The sequence below is a fragment of the Panulirus ornatus genome, chromosome 36 (assembly GCF_036320965.1).
Source record: "Panulirus ornatus isolate Po-2019 chromosome 36, ASM3632096v1, whole genome shotgun sequence".
NCBI lineage: Eukaryota > Metazoa > Arthropoda > Malacostraca > Decapoda > Palinuridae > Panulirus > Panulirus ornatus.
Genome location: NC_092259.1, coordinates 2,298,868 through 2,314,212, shown reverse-complemented (window position 1 = coordinate 2,314,212; position 15,345 = coordinate 2,298,868). Strand labels below are relative to the sequence as shown.

Genomic DNA, 15,345 nt, shown 5'->3' with positions numbered 1-15,345 from the left:
AGAGAGAGAGAGAGAGAGAGAGAATCTCCCAGATGGTGTAAAACTCTCTCTCCCTCTCCCAGAAGGTTAAAAGAACAGAGAGAGAGAGAGAGAGAGAGAGAGAGAGAGAGAGAGAGAGAGAGAGAGAGAGAGAGAGAGAGACCCAGATGGTGTAAAACTCTCTCTCCCAAGTCAAAAGAACAGGGAGGGAGAGAGAGAGAGAGAGAGAGAGAGAGAGAGAGAGAGAGAGAGAGAGAGAGGGAGGAGTCAGAAAGAGAGAGGAGTGGTGTCTGGAACCCGAGTCCAAATGAGTGGTGGCTGGAGTGGGCGAGTGGGTCAGTCTTTCCCTCAAACATTACGATACAGGAGGGAGTGAGGACGTGGAAGTGGGGCATACATACACATGTGCGTCCTCTGTCGTCTTCTAAACACTGCGTGTCTCTCTCTCTCTCTCTCTCTCTCTCTCTCTCTCTCTCTCTCTCTCTCTCTCTCTCTCTCGTGAGAGCGACTGGGAAGAGATGATGATGATGATAATAACTACGAGGAAAATGATGTAACGGAAAGAAAGTGAAGAGAGCGGAAATACACAGACCTGGAAAATGGTACAGAAAATGTTTTAGAGGTTTGAAAGAAAAAAAGAAAAAAAAAAAATGGGGGCCCCCCTACCAGCGTAAAGCACACTTTCCAAATGCATAAAGAGGCATTTTAATCACACACACACACACACACACACACACCTTACGTATTTCCTCTTTTTTTTATAACTTCAAAAAGAAATGTTTTGTTTTGTACAGTATTCTTAATATACCATTACATTTGCTCTTATAATATCCGATGAATGTTCTAAATCTTCTATTCTTATATCACCCATTTTTTTGTCATATAATTACTACTTTAAGTATTAAAAATGATTTGTTAAATTGTGGGAGCTGGAGCAAAGGCGCTGAGACAGTTTCACTCTCTCTCTCCCTCCTACGAGCTCTCTGGGAGGCTAGACGTGGGCCCACTGGTTTCTTCATTATAATCAAGTTGTATCTACCCTTATTAATGCCATCGGTCCTTGATTAATTGTTATATCGAAGGATAAAGGCATGGGCATTATTTATATGAGGAAAGAGATCAGTGTTTATGTGCAGATGTATATTTCAGAGTGAGTTATGTTAAATGTTTCGGTGGCCAGGTCAGCCATAGTGTTCATCTTGTGTTCGGATCATAATTTGTGTTTTGTTATTAGTTGCAATGTATAATTTTGTTGATTATTTAATGTGTATTAGTGATCCTGACCTATTCATTTATCGAAATGTGATGATATGAATTTGGGTTTGGTGTTTACAGATGTTACTCTCAACTTTTGCCAAGAGGTAGCGGCGTTTATATAGCTTAGTTTATTACCCGAGAATTTATATATCCTAGTTTATTACCCGAGAGTTTACATAGCCTAGTATATTCACAGAGAGTTTACATAGCCTAGTATATTCACCAAGAGTTTACATAGCCTAGTTTATTCACCAAGAGTTTACATAGCCTAGTACATTCACCAAGAGTTTACATAGCCTAGTTTATTAACCGAGAGTTTACACAGCCTAGTTTATTAACCAAGCGTCTACATACCCTAGTTTATTCACCAAGAGTTTACATAGCCTAGTACATTCACCAAGAGTTTACATAGCCTAGTTTATTCACCGAGAGTTTACATAGCCTAGTTTATTAACCAAGCGTCTACATACCCTAGTTTATTCACCAAGAGTTTACATAGCCTAGTACATTCACCAAGAGTTTACATAGCCTAGTACATTCACCAAGAGTTTACATAGCCTAGTTTATTCACCAAGAGTTTACATAGCCTAGTACATTCACCAAGAGTTTACATAGCCTAGTACATTCACCAAGAGTTTACATAGCCTAGTACATTCACCAAGAGTTTACATAGCCTAGTTTATTCACCAAGAGTTTACATAGCCTAGTACATTCACCAAGAGTTTACATAGCCTAGTTTATTCACCAAGAGTTTACATAGCCTAGTACATTCACCAAGAGTTTACATAGCCTAGTACATTCACCAAGAGTTTACATAGCCTAGTTTATTCACCAAGAGTTTACATAGCCTAGTTTATTCACCAAGAGTTTACATAGCCTAGTTTATTCACCAAGAGTTTACATAGCCTAGTACATTCACCAAGAGTTTACATAGCCTAGTTTATTCACCAAGAGTTTACATAGCCTAGTACATTCACCAAGAGTTTACATAGCCTAGTACATTCACCAAGAGTTTACATAGCCTAGTACATTCACCAAGAGTTTACATAGCCTAGTACATTCACCAAGAGTTTACATAGCCTAGTTTATTCACCAAGAGTTTACATAGCCTAGTACATTCACCAAGAGTTTACATAGCCTAGTTTATTCACCAAGAGTTTACATAGCCTAGTACATTCACCAAGAGTTTACATAGCCTAGTACATTCACCAAGAGTTTACATAGCCTAGTTTATTCACCAAGAGTTTACATAGCCTAGTTTATTCACCAAGAGTTTACATAGCCTAGTTTATTCACCAAGAGTTTACATAGCCTAGTACATTCACCAAGAGTTTACATAGCCTAGTTTATTCACCAAGAGTTTACATAGCCTAGTTTATTCACCAAGAGTTTACATAGCCTAGTTTATTCACCAAGAGTTTACATAGCCTAGTACATTCACCAAGAGTTTACATAGCCTAGTTTATTCACCAAGAGTTTACATAGCCTAGTTTATTCACCAAGAGTTTACATAGCCTAGTTTATTCACCAAGAGTTTACATAGCCTAGTACATTCACCAAGAGTTTACATAGCCTAGTTTATTCACCAAGAGTTTACATAGCCTAGTACATTCACCAAGAGTTTACATAGCCTAGTTTATTCACCAAGAGTTTACATAGCCTAGTACATTCACCAAGAGTTTACATAGCCTAGTACATTCACCAAGAGTTTACATAGCCTAGTACATTCACCAAGAGTTTACATAGCCTAGTACATTCACCAAGAGTTTACATAGCCTAGTACATTCACCAAGAGTTTACATAGCCTAGTTTATTCACCAAGAGTTTACATAGCCTAGTACATTCACCAAGAGTTTACATAGCCTAGTTTATTCACCAAGAGTTTACATAGCCTAGTTTATTCACCAAGAGTTTACATAGCCTAGTACATTCACCAAGAGTTTACATAGCCTAGTACATTCACCAAGAGTTTACATAGCCTAGTTTATTCACCAAGAGTTTACATAGCCTAGTACATTCACCAAGAGTTTACATAGCCTAGTACATTCACCAAGAGTTTACATAGCCTAGTACATTCACCAAGAGTTTACATAGCCTAGTTTATTCACCAAGAGTTTACATAGCCTAGTTTATTCACCAAGAGTTTACATAGCCTAGTACATTCACCAAGAGTTTACATAGCCTAGTTTATTCACCAAGAGTTTACATAGCCTAGTTTATTCACCAAGAGTTTACATAGCCTAGTACATTCACCAAGAGTTTACATAGCCTAGTTTATTCACCAAGAGTTTACATAGCCTAGTACATTCACCAAGAGTTTACATAGCCTAGTTTATTCACCAAGAGTTTACATAGCCTAGTTTATTCACCAAGAGTTTACATAGCCTAGTACATTCACCAAGAGTTTACATAGCCTAGTTTATTCACCAAGAGTTTACATAGCCTAGTACATTCACCAAGAGTTTACATAGCCTAGTTTATTCACCAAGAGTTTACATAGCCTAGTTTATTCACCAAGAGTTTACATAGCCTAGTTTATTCACCAAGAGTTTACATAGCCTAGTACATTCACCAAGAGTTTACATAGCCTAGTACATTCACCAAGAGTTTACATAGCCTAGTTTATTCACCAAGAGTTTACATAGCCTAGTACATTCACCAAGAGTTTACATAGCCTAGTTTATTCACCAAGAGTTTACATAGCCTAGTACATTCACCAAGAGTTTACATAGCCTAGTTTATTCACCAAGAGTTTACATAGCCTAGTTTATTCACCAAGAGTTTACATAGCCTAGTACATTCACCAAGAGTTTACATAGCCTAGTTTATTCACCAAGAGTTTACATAGCCTAGTTTATTCACCAAGAGTTTACATAGCCTAGTTTATTCACCAAGAGTTTACATAGCCTAGTACATTCACCAAGAGTTTACATAGCCTAGTTTATTCACCAAGAGTTTACATAGCCTAGTACATTCACCAAGAGTTTACATAGCCTAGTACATTCACCAAGAGTTTACATAGCCTAGTTTATTCACCAAGAGTTTACATAGCCTAGTTTATTCACCAAGAGTTTACATAGCCTAGTACATTCACCAAGAGTTTACATAGCCTAGTACATTCACCAAGAGTTTACATAGCCTAGTTTATTCACCAAGAGTTTACATAGCCTAGTTTATTCACCAAGAGTTTACATAGCCTAGTACATTCACCAAGAGTTTACATAGCCTAGTACATTCACCAAGAGTTTACATAGCCTAGTTTATTCACCAAGAGTTTACATAGCCTAGTTTATTCACCAAGAGTTTACATAGCCTAGTACATTCACCAAGAGTTTACATAGCCTAGTACATTCACCAAGAGTTTACATAGCCTAGTACATTCACCAAGAGTTTACATAGCCTAGTTTATTCACCAAGAGTTTACATAGCCTAGTTTATTCACCAAGAGTTTACATAGCCTAGTACATTCACCAAGAGTTTACATAGCCTAGTTTATTCACCAAGAGTTTACATAGCCTAGTACATTCACCAAGAGTTTACATAGCCTAGTTTATTCACCAAGAGTTTACATAGCCTAGTTTATTCACCAAGAGTTTACATAGCCTAGTTTATTCACCAAGAGTTTACATAGCCTAGTTTATTCACCAAGAGTTTACATAGCCTAGTACATTCACCAAGAGTTTACATAGCCTAGTACATTCACCAAGAGTTTACATAGCCTAGTACATTCACCAAGAGTTTACATAGCCTAGTTTATTCACCAAGAGTTTACATAGCCTAGTTTATTCACCAAGAGTTTACATAGCCTAGTACATTCACCAAGAGTTTACATAGCCTAGTTTATTCACCAAGAGTTTACATAGCCTAGTACATTCACCAAGAGTTTACATAGCCTAGTTTATTCACCAAGAGTTTACATAGCCTAGTTTATTCACCAAGAGTTTACATAGCCTAGTACATTCACCAAGAGTTTACATAGCCTAGTACATTCACCAAGAGTTTACATAGCCTAGTACATTCACCAAGAGTTTACATAGCCTAGTACATTCACCAAGAGTTTACATAGCCTAGTTTATTCACCAAGAGTTTACATAGCCTAGTTTATTCACCAAGAGTTTACATAGCCTAGTTTATTCACCAAGAGTTTACATAGCCTAGTTTATTCACCAAGAGTTTACATAGCCTAGTTTATTCACCATGATGTGAGGTAGGGGCGCCACTGAGCAAGCTGAAGGAAAAGTGACCAGGTACTGATGGCTCTCCAAAGTTGCTTAGCTAAGGATGCGATTTCAAGAGAAGACTTTTTGAGATCTCGTGAGCTGGCCAGTCATAACCTGAAGGAGTCTAAGGACGACATGGAAAACTGGTACGACCACAAGAATGCCCGAGTTCGAAGCCTCCAGCCAGGAGTGGTGAAGGTGTCAAGTGTTAATACCGATGCAAGGTATCCTCTCAAAGAAAGTGGTAAGCAGTAGAGACGTAGATTGGAATTATGTTGTAAAGACACCAGATAGGCGCAGAATACCAGCTATGGCATGTTAATGAAGCCTTATTTTGAGAGGAAAGTGGACTGTGAAAGGGAAGAAGAGAGTTGTGGATTTGTCAAGGTTTGAGGATGAAAAAGCTGATGGTTCAGATAATATTAAGTTGAGTAGATGTGAAGATAATGTTTTGATGAATTCTGAGATACTGAGTAAGTTAGAAATTAAGCTTTGGGCATTTGGCCACTGCACAAAGGACGTGAACTTGTGGAAATCATAAATGAGAAAAATGCTGCACAAAGACGTGAACTTGTGGAAATGCATTGCTTCCTGATACCCCCAGAAGAACGAGTGTTCTAATTCAGGATGTAGACGTAGAAAATTGTTTCTCCAATTCAGCAACATCCTTACCGAGAGAGTCCAAAGAAAACGGGAGATAATGAAGAGAGGTAGAATACACGCTCGACCATGATTTCATCAAACCCAAGAAATTGGCCCTTTGGAGCTCATGATTCGAGTTAGTTGCTAAACCAGACGGTTCTTACGACTTTGTACAGACTATACGAAGGTCAACAATATAACCCAAACGAATTCATATCCTGCAGTTAGAGTCGATGACTGTATTGACCAAGTGGGAGATACGAGGCTTGTGAGTGAATTCGACCCTTTGAGAGGATATTGGCAGGTTGGCCTGAGTGAGTGGGCGAAAGCCATCTCAGCATATGTAAACATGGATGGTCTAGACCAATATAAAGTGTTGCCATTTGGCATGAAGACCAGTGGAAGTTATTTTACAGAGATGAGTATATCAAGTGTTGCGTGGTGTTGAGAATTGTTGTATATATCCCTGGGGATAGGGGAGAAAGAATACTTCCCACGTATTCCCTGCGTGTCGTAGAAGGCGACTAAAAGGGGAGGGAGTGGGGGGCTGGAAATCCTCCCCTCTCTTTTTTTTTTTTTTAATTTTCCAAAAGAAGGAACAGAGAAGGGGGCCAGGTGAGCATTTTCCCTCTAAGGCCCAGTCCTCTGTTCTTAACGCTACCTCGCAAACGCGGGAAATGGCGAATAGTATGAAAAAAAAAAATATATATTGATAATATTGTGTGGTACTCTAGAGAGTATGATAAACATGTCTCCTTGATTAGGAAAGTATTTAGAAGGTTAGAAAAGGCAAGTCTTACTGTAAGTTTAAAGTGACAGTGATCGTGTGAAGGGTCAAGATGTGTACTTAGGTTACATTGTGAGACAAGTAGAAATACGACTGGTAAATCCAAAAGTTGAAATGTAAAGTGGTACATCATGAGCCTACAAACAAAAGATTTATTAAGATTCCTTGGAATAGCTGGTTATTAAAGAAAGTATTTTAATATTTTTTTCCACTGATGCATTGCCATTAACAAGGTTGTCATATAAAATATGTGTGGGATCAAGTAAGGTAAAATATGTGAGGCATCAAATAAGGTAAAATATGTGAGGCATCAAATAAGGTAAAATATGTGAGGCATCAAATAAGGTAAAATATGTGTGGGATCAAATAAGGTAAAATATGTGTGGCATCAAATAAGGTAAAATATGTGTGGGATCAAATAAGGTAAAATATGTGTGGGATCAAATAAGGTAAAATATGTGAGGCATCAAATAAGGTAAAATATGTATGGGATCAAATAAGGTAAAATATGTGTGGGATCAAATAAGGTAAAATATGTGTGGGATCAAATAAGGTAAAATATGTGTGGGATCAAATAAGGTAAAATATGTGTGGGATCAAATAAGGTAAAATATGTGTGGGATCAAATAAAGTAAAATATGTGTGGGATGACAGCCTGTAATGATGCTTTTGCTATGATAAATGTTAATTAGCGCTCCAATTTCATGGACTCCAGATTAATGAAAAACCATTTAAGTTCTATGTGGACGCTGGCTTGGCCGAGTGTCAATGCAGGCGAAGCGAGGCATTGATCATCCATTTATGTTATTCACTAAAAAAAAAAGTTTCTTCCTTGTCAGAGAAATTATACTACTGTTGAAAAGGAAACTTTAGCTTTGAGTTTACAGAATTCTGATGATCATTTGAGAGGGTCAGGAGGTATAACGGTCAATCCTCGTGTTGGTGGTCACTCACACACACAAAGTAAGGGAAGCAGCAGTTAGCACGAGGCCGAAGCACTGTATACCAATAGCCAAAAGGAAGGGTAACTACACACTGGGTAGATGGTAGATGAAGATACCAGGGTCAGACATTAAATGCGGGGGAAGAACTTCACTTCTGTAGCCATGATCATGGGTCACTGTTAGGTAAGGCTCTGTGAAATATACACGGTTCGAGGGGAAGAGCTCTGGCACGCACCTCGCTGCTAAGGAGGAGAAAAGGGGTTGGAAAGGACAGCTATGTGGTCCACGATGTAAAGGAACACGGAAGACTGTAGGAGGTATGATGTACTGTGGCGCTGATATAGAGGTGGCTACAGCCATCCAGTACTGGAAAGGTGGGAGAGAATGTGGAATGAGGACACCTGGATGAGCTAAGAGGTGGAGAGAATCTCTAACACAGTGTGTGTGTGTGTGTGTGTGTGTGTGTGTGTGTGTGTGTGTGTGTGTGTGGGAGGCAAGGCAGGAGACGGTCTGAGAAAAGGAGAGACAGAGAACACGCTGCTACTCCTCCCACAAAATTCATCAGTGCCATCATGTCATTTGCACAACAGCTCATTATGCTAAGTGATTCAGAGAGGGGAAGAGCTGCGCCAGTATTACGGTCGTCGAGGTAAGGGTCAAAGGTCAGAGATGATAGATTCGTCCATCATGGACAGGAGAGAGAGAGAGAGAGAGAGAGAGAGAGAGAGAGAGAGAGAGAGAGAGAGAGAGAGAGAGAGAGAGACTATCACAACAGAGTCTGTGGACCTGTTTGAAGACGAACAGAGTCTGTGGACCTGTTTGAAGACAAGTGTGATAGGTCTTCGAAAGAAGCAAACACAGGCCAGCCTGAGGCCAGAACATGAAATCAAGCATAAAACTTATTAGAAAAGACGTAAAGAAGTTCCCTTTGTAGTATAACTGTAGTGGATAAGTGGAATATACCTAGGGATGAAACTGTAAATGCTGACAGGACTTATAAAGGTTTAAGAGAAAAACTATGATGAAAATAGTTCAAGAGATGAGGAGGGGGACACACGAGTGTAGAACTCCCTCCTATGACAGTACAAAGAGCTTATAGGTATAATGGTTACTTGGCTTAAGCTGTGTGTGTGTGTGTGTGTGTGTGTGTGTGTGTGTGTGTGAGAGAGAGAGAGAGAGAGAGAGAGAGAGAGAGAGAGAGAGAGAGAGAGAGAGAGAGAGAGAGAGAGAGAATGGGACAGAGACGTAGGAGTAAAGACATTGTATATACCCATGAGGTTACAAGACGAGGCAGTACGAGTGTAAAAGTCTTTCCCTAATAGTACTCACTAATAGAACCCACACACACACACACACACACACACACACACACACACACACACACACACACACACACACACAAAGTGGAAGCAAACCTCATTAACTTCAAGCATGAGAACACACTCTCATAATGGCCTGAACCCACCTCACAAAGGAACTTTTGACATTTATGGTTGGGGATCACCAGGAAACCATAGTGCAGTGTTTCATGTGGTCTTTCTCATTACATCTCTCCCATCCCTATATCATATATATATATATATATATATATATATATATATATATATATAGGAAAGGATCACAATTTTGCGCGTGATCAAGATATTCCTATGAGTCCACGGGGAAAATGAAACACGATAAGTTCCCATGTGCACTTTCGTGTAACAATCACATCATCAGGGGAGAGACAAGAGAGAAATATAACCGTCAGTTGATATACATCGAAGAGACGAAGCTAGGACGCCATTTGGTAAACATGTTTACCAAATGGCGTCCTAGCTTCGTCTCTTCGATGTATATCAACTGACTTGTGTTTCATTTTCCCCGTGGACTCATAGGAATATATATATATATATATATATATATATATATATATATATATATATATATATATATATATATATATATATATATTCCTATGAGCCCATGGGGAAATGAAAAACGTTAAGTTCCCAAGTGAACTTTCATGTAATAATCATATCATCAGGGGAGACACAAGAAAGAAATACAACAGTCAGTTGATATACAACGAAGAGACGCAGCTAGGACGCCATTGCTTTCTCTCGTTCCCAAAGGACCCTGATAATCTATACCACAGTGGCACCTCTCTATGCTTTCTATGATTCCTAATCTTCTATGCTACCTTTTCTCTACGTTTCCAAATATTCTGTGCCACAGTAACACCTTCTCTCTATAGTTCCTAATCTTCTATGCCACAGTGACCCACTTTCTATTTCCTTCCTACAGCCATTTACCTCGTGTTCTCGTATTTACCTCACGTGTCTTTACAAATGCTGCTGTGCCACTCTTACCTTTGTGGTTCTCTGTGTAACTTTTTTTTTCTATGTCCTCTGATGACTGATTCTCTTAAGTGACTCCTGCTTGTTAACTGTGCCACTGTGGCCCATATCTTCACAGTGCCACAGTCCCTCAGTGTCTACCTTCACAGTGGCACCCTCCCTCACTGTATGCTTTCATAGTGGCACCCTCTTTCATTGTCTACTTTCGCAGTGGCACCCTGCCTCAGTGTCTACCTTCACAGTGGCACCCTGCCTCAGTGTCTACCTTCACAGTGGCACCCTGCCTCAGTGTCTATCTTCACAGTGGCACCCTGCCTCAGTGTCTACCTTCACAGTGTCACCCTCCCTCAGTGTCTATCTTCACAGTGGCACCCTGCCTCAGTGTCTACCTTCACAGTGGCACCCTGCCTCAGTGTCTATCTTCACAGTGGCACCCTGCCTCAGTGTCTACCTTCACAGTGGCCTGCCTCAGTGTCTACCTTCACAGTGGCACCCTGCCTCAGTGTCTACCTTCACAGTGGCACCCTGCCTCAGTGTCTACCTTCACAGTGTCGCCCTCCCTCAGTGTCTACCCTCACAGTGGCACCCTGCCTCAGTGTCTACCTTCACAGTGTCACCCTCCCTCAGTGTCTACCTTCACAGTGGCACTCTGCCTCAGTGTCTACCTTCACAGTGGCACCCTGCCTCAGTGTCTACCTTCACAGTGGCACCCTGCCTCAGTGTCTACCTTCACAGTGGCACCCTGCCTCAGTGTCTACCTTCGCAGTGGCACTCTGCCTCAGTGTCTACCTTCACAGTGGCACCTCAGTGCAACTCCCTCAGTGGCAACCTCTTCCCCCCCGCCCCAGACCTTTGTAGCAGTCTCCTTACTTTCATTTTCCCTACCCATGTCTCTTATGTCTCTTTCCTCTCCCATCTCGTGGGTAATGTCATATATTCGACTCCCTCTCTTGCTCGACCCTCCTCCATGCACCCTCTCTCTCCTCCCTCACCCGTCCTTCCACACTACCTTACTCCTCATCCTCCACCTTGTCCATCCTTCTAAGCAATAATCCTACTGGGGCACACACACACACACACACACACACACACACACACACACGCACACACACACCACATGCTTATCCTACGATCGCTCTTGCCCTTTACTACATATCCTTACTGCCCTGCGCCCCTCCCTCCTCCTTGCCCAGCCTCTCGCCTCATACCACCCTTGCCCTCTCCTCCTACAGAGGAAGAGGTTCACGGCGGCCATCCATCACACGGCGGCAATATGGCCAGGCCAAGTCTTCGCTCCACCATGCTATTATTCAAAGGCTTCGCCCCTCAACCTTGACACGCACCACACCACGGGGACAAATAACCCAAGAGACATACAGCCAGACATATTAGTTTCCCCGAGGGTGGACAGACGGTCAGATATGGAGCCAAGACAGACAGACACACACACAGGCACTCATATAAAGCGGCGCTCAGTGGGATTACAGTAGCCAGGCTTACACAGATGTTGGGAGGGGAGAATTAAACATCAAAGCGAACAGACCACCGAACAGACAACGGCAAATGGCTACGTATAAAAGACGAGGCGACTGTCTTCTCACAGACAGACGGACAGACTGTGATATCGAGGACACAGACGTTCGGAGAGCATCACGAAGACAGGATACAGATTGGCAAGTCACACACACCCACGGTTGATGCATCAAGTGAGCCACAACTTGTGACCAGTACTGTTGGTGATGGCATTCTTCGGCAAGACCTTAAAGTCGGCCACCTGCCTCCTACATCACCACCAACTCCCTCTCTCTCTCTCTGTAGCTCTCCATCACCGTCGCCATCAACACCATATTCACGGCCTCCAACACGACCTCTCACCATATCACGACCCCCCTCACCATGTATCTTAAGAGTCTCTCTCCTCTTCATAGTTTCAAAGACCATTGCAATATGTCTCGCCCTTCCTGCCGAAGAGGAATTTCTTCTTCTCTATCCTACGCTCCGCCATTAATCTCTTCAACTATCTATGCACTGACTCCCCCTTATTCTCGCCTCCAAGAGCCTGCGCACTTAACCTAACACTTCTCGTGCAAGTTTCCCTCCTTCAAGCATCTTCAGTCGTCCTTCAACACATTTCCTCTGAGAGATCCCTTCCTTCCTTCCTTCCTTCCTTTCTTTTCTTCGTCTTCTCATCGTATACCTCTTCCCTCTCTCTTACCCCCGATCCCTCCGCCTCCGCCACACGACCTGCTACTTCGACCTGTGACGTACCTCAAGACCATCCACCGACCTTCTGCTCTCAGAGCCAAGGGCTTTTGAACACCCATCTACCCTCCTCCTCCTCCTCCTCCTCCTATACCTAGATCAAATCATTTCATGGAGGATACACACAACATACGCTCAGCCTCATCCTTTACACCTCCCAGACGTCATGCACCTGGACGCGACACGTCCCTACAACTTATGAGCAAACTCACATTACCACCTGGCCACATCCAGTACATCTACCCTACGTTTACCCATCATCATCCCTACATCTCGCACCATACACACACATACACGGCCCCTTACACATCTGTGTACCTTCCCTACATCTAGTGCTATTATCTCATCATATACCCATTACTCCTACACCCATGTACACACCCATTACTCCTACATCCATCTATAAACCCATTACTCCTACACTCATCCATACACCCATTACTCCCACACCCACATCTCTACACACCCGGGACACAACTGAACCACGACGTCCCTCAAACCCCAGCTCTATTTCAGTGCCTCCTCCTCCTCCTCCTCCTCCCTCACACAGACGTGGTCGCCTGTTAACCTACGCCGGGAAAGCTGTTCGTACCTCCCTTACCTCCACACACACAAACGTGTGGCTCTTCCAAACACCGAGGGGTCACTCGCGTCTGACCCCAACCACCCAACTCTCACCTCCGCACCAGAACCTCGACATACCTGTTGCTCTCTCCATTCAACCCTTCGTCCACTGAATGCCACAATGGTACGAGAGCAAAACCAGTGGTGTGTGTGTGTGTGTGTGTGTGTGTGTGTGTGTGTGTATGTGTGTGTGTGTGTGTGTGTGTGTGTGTTACAGGGAGGGAACTGAACACTCGTGTTGCCCTGACTCTTATCCTTGTATATATATATACCAAGTCTTCCTTTGCATACACTGTGTGTGTGTGTGTGTGTGTGTGTGTGTGTGTGTGTGTGTGTGTGTTCTCTCGTTCGTTTACCTACACGTGTTCAGTCGGATTTGCAATATGTAAGCAACCTATGTCATACGAGTTACATGAAAGGATCCTAAAACCACACACTAAGTGTGAAGTTTCGTGGATCCAAACTTAATGCCTGACATTCAATACACACACACACACACACACACACACACACACACACACACACCAAATATTCAGTAAAACCAACTGAAACGATAAAATGTCCAGCGATAATGTTCTTCAATGGTCAAAAGTAAGATGGGAACAAAGTTCAAAGTTCTTCGATGGAGAAAGTCAGATGGTGCAGTGTTCTTCACCCGACGCAGCGAAAGGGCAACAGAGCTCTTCAGTAGACTAGGTCGAGTACACTAGTGTCTTCAGTAGACTAAAGCACTAAGTAAACTTAGATGGCGACAAAGTCCTTCAGTAGACCAATTTCCTGTAAGATCTCCAGTAGACTATAAGGTCTCCGGTAGACTATAAGATTTCCAGTAGACTATAAAGTCTCCAGTAGATCAAGGTTTCCAGTAGACTCAAGTCTCCAGTAGACTCAAGTCTCCAATAGACTCAAGTCTCCAATAGACTCAAGTCTCCAGTAGACTCAAGTCTCCAGTAGACATGTCTCCAGTAGACTATAAGGTCTCCAGTAGATCAAGGTCCCAATAGACTACAATATCCCCCAGTAGACTACAAGGTCTTCCAGAAGCTCCTCCAAGTAGATGAAGGCCTTTTTGGAAGTAGGACTTCCGGTAAGATGGCCACCCCAGGGCTGTCGAGAGAGAGAGAGAGAGAGAGAGAGAGAGAGAGAGAGAGAGACAGAGAGAGAGAGAGAGAGAGAACATTTCTCCAAGAGAACCCCCTACTCTTGTGGCCACAATAGCCACAGCTAATGGAACTGTCACACAGAACCTTTCTTTATTTCCCCTCCTCCTGCTCCTCCTCCTGCTCTTCCTCAAGAATATCTATAGATTTCTTTTTTCCTCTCTTCCGTTGTAGAGAGAGAGAGAGAGAGAGAGAGAGAGAGAGAGAGAGAGAGAGAGAGAGAGAGAGAGATATTGCAGTCTACTTTCGCCAAGTTTACGACTTCGAAGCCTGGCAAACAAACCGTGAATTTCTGAAGTGGTTCAAGTTATGATTGAGGGCAAGGTAAATTTTGATTTTCATTTTTCTGTTTTTCGCTTTTTGAAAGGGGGTGGGAAGGGGTGGAGGGGGTGGGAGGGGGGTAATGACATCTACCAGAATGGTATAATCCCAGAAGCACGATGGTACGATCCTTGAGCACGATCGTACGACCCTTAAGCACGATTTTACGACCCTTGAGCACGATGGTGTGGACTTTTGAGCACGATGGTACGACCCTTGTGCACGATGGTGCGACCTTTGAGCACGATGTGTAATATACCAATAAAAAAAGCAATACCACGGTCAAACCTAGGAGTTTCACCCCTAATAACTCCTAAAAGACCTGGATATCACTCAGTTATATACCACACCATACAAGCTATTCGTCACATCCAATATCCTTAACGAACATACTCCTCTCCCAAGTACATGGACGAAGTACCCTAACCAGGCGCACAACCTGGTGAGAAACTACCCAACCACTCTTTTAAATATTCTTAACACAGAGGCGATGATACAATACTCCACAGGATCCGCAAATCCCTTGGATTGGGATTGGGACGAAATCCTTGCCCAATCGTCGACTCTTGAGGAAAATCCTGATCTATTCTCTCTCTCTCTCTCTCTCTCTCTCTCTCTCTCTCTCTCTCTCTCTCTCTCTCTCTGCCTGCCTCTCTCTCTCTCTCTCTCTCTCTCTCTCTCTCTCTGCCTGCCTCTCTCTCTCTCTCTCTCTCCACCACCAGAAAACATATTCGTGACGTGTCTCCTTCTCAACTCGACCTGCTCGAACATAGGGCGAAAAACGGCTGGGCATGGGGAGGAAGCCTTGGG

General features: G+C 42.6%; 1 protein-coding gene across 1 annotated transcript in view; it reads right to left on the bottom strand.

Annotated features, from left to right (window-relative positions):
• LOC139760255 (atrial natriuretic peptide receptor 1) overlaps positions 1–15,345 on the bottom strand; it is a 469,288-nt gene that overhangs the window by 376,387 nt on the left and 77,556 nt on the right. The gene's annotated exons all lie outside the window — the stretch shown is intronic.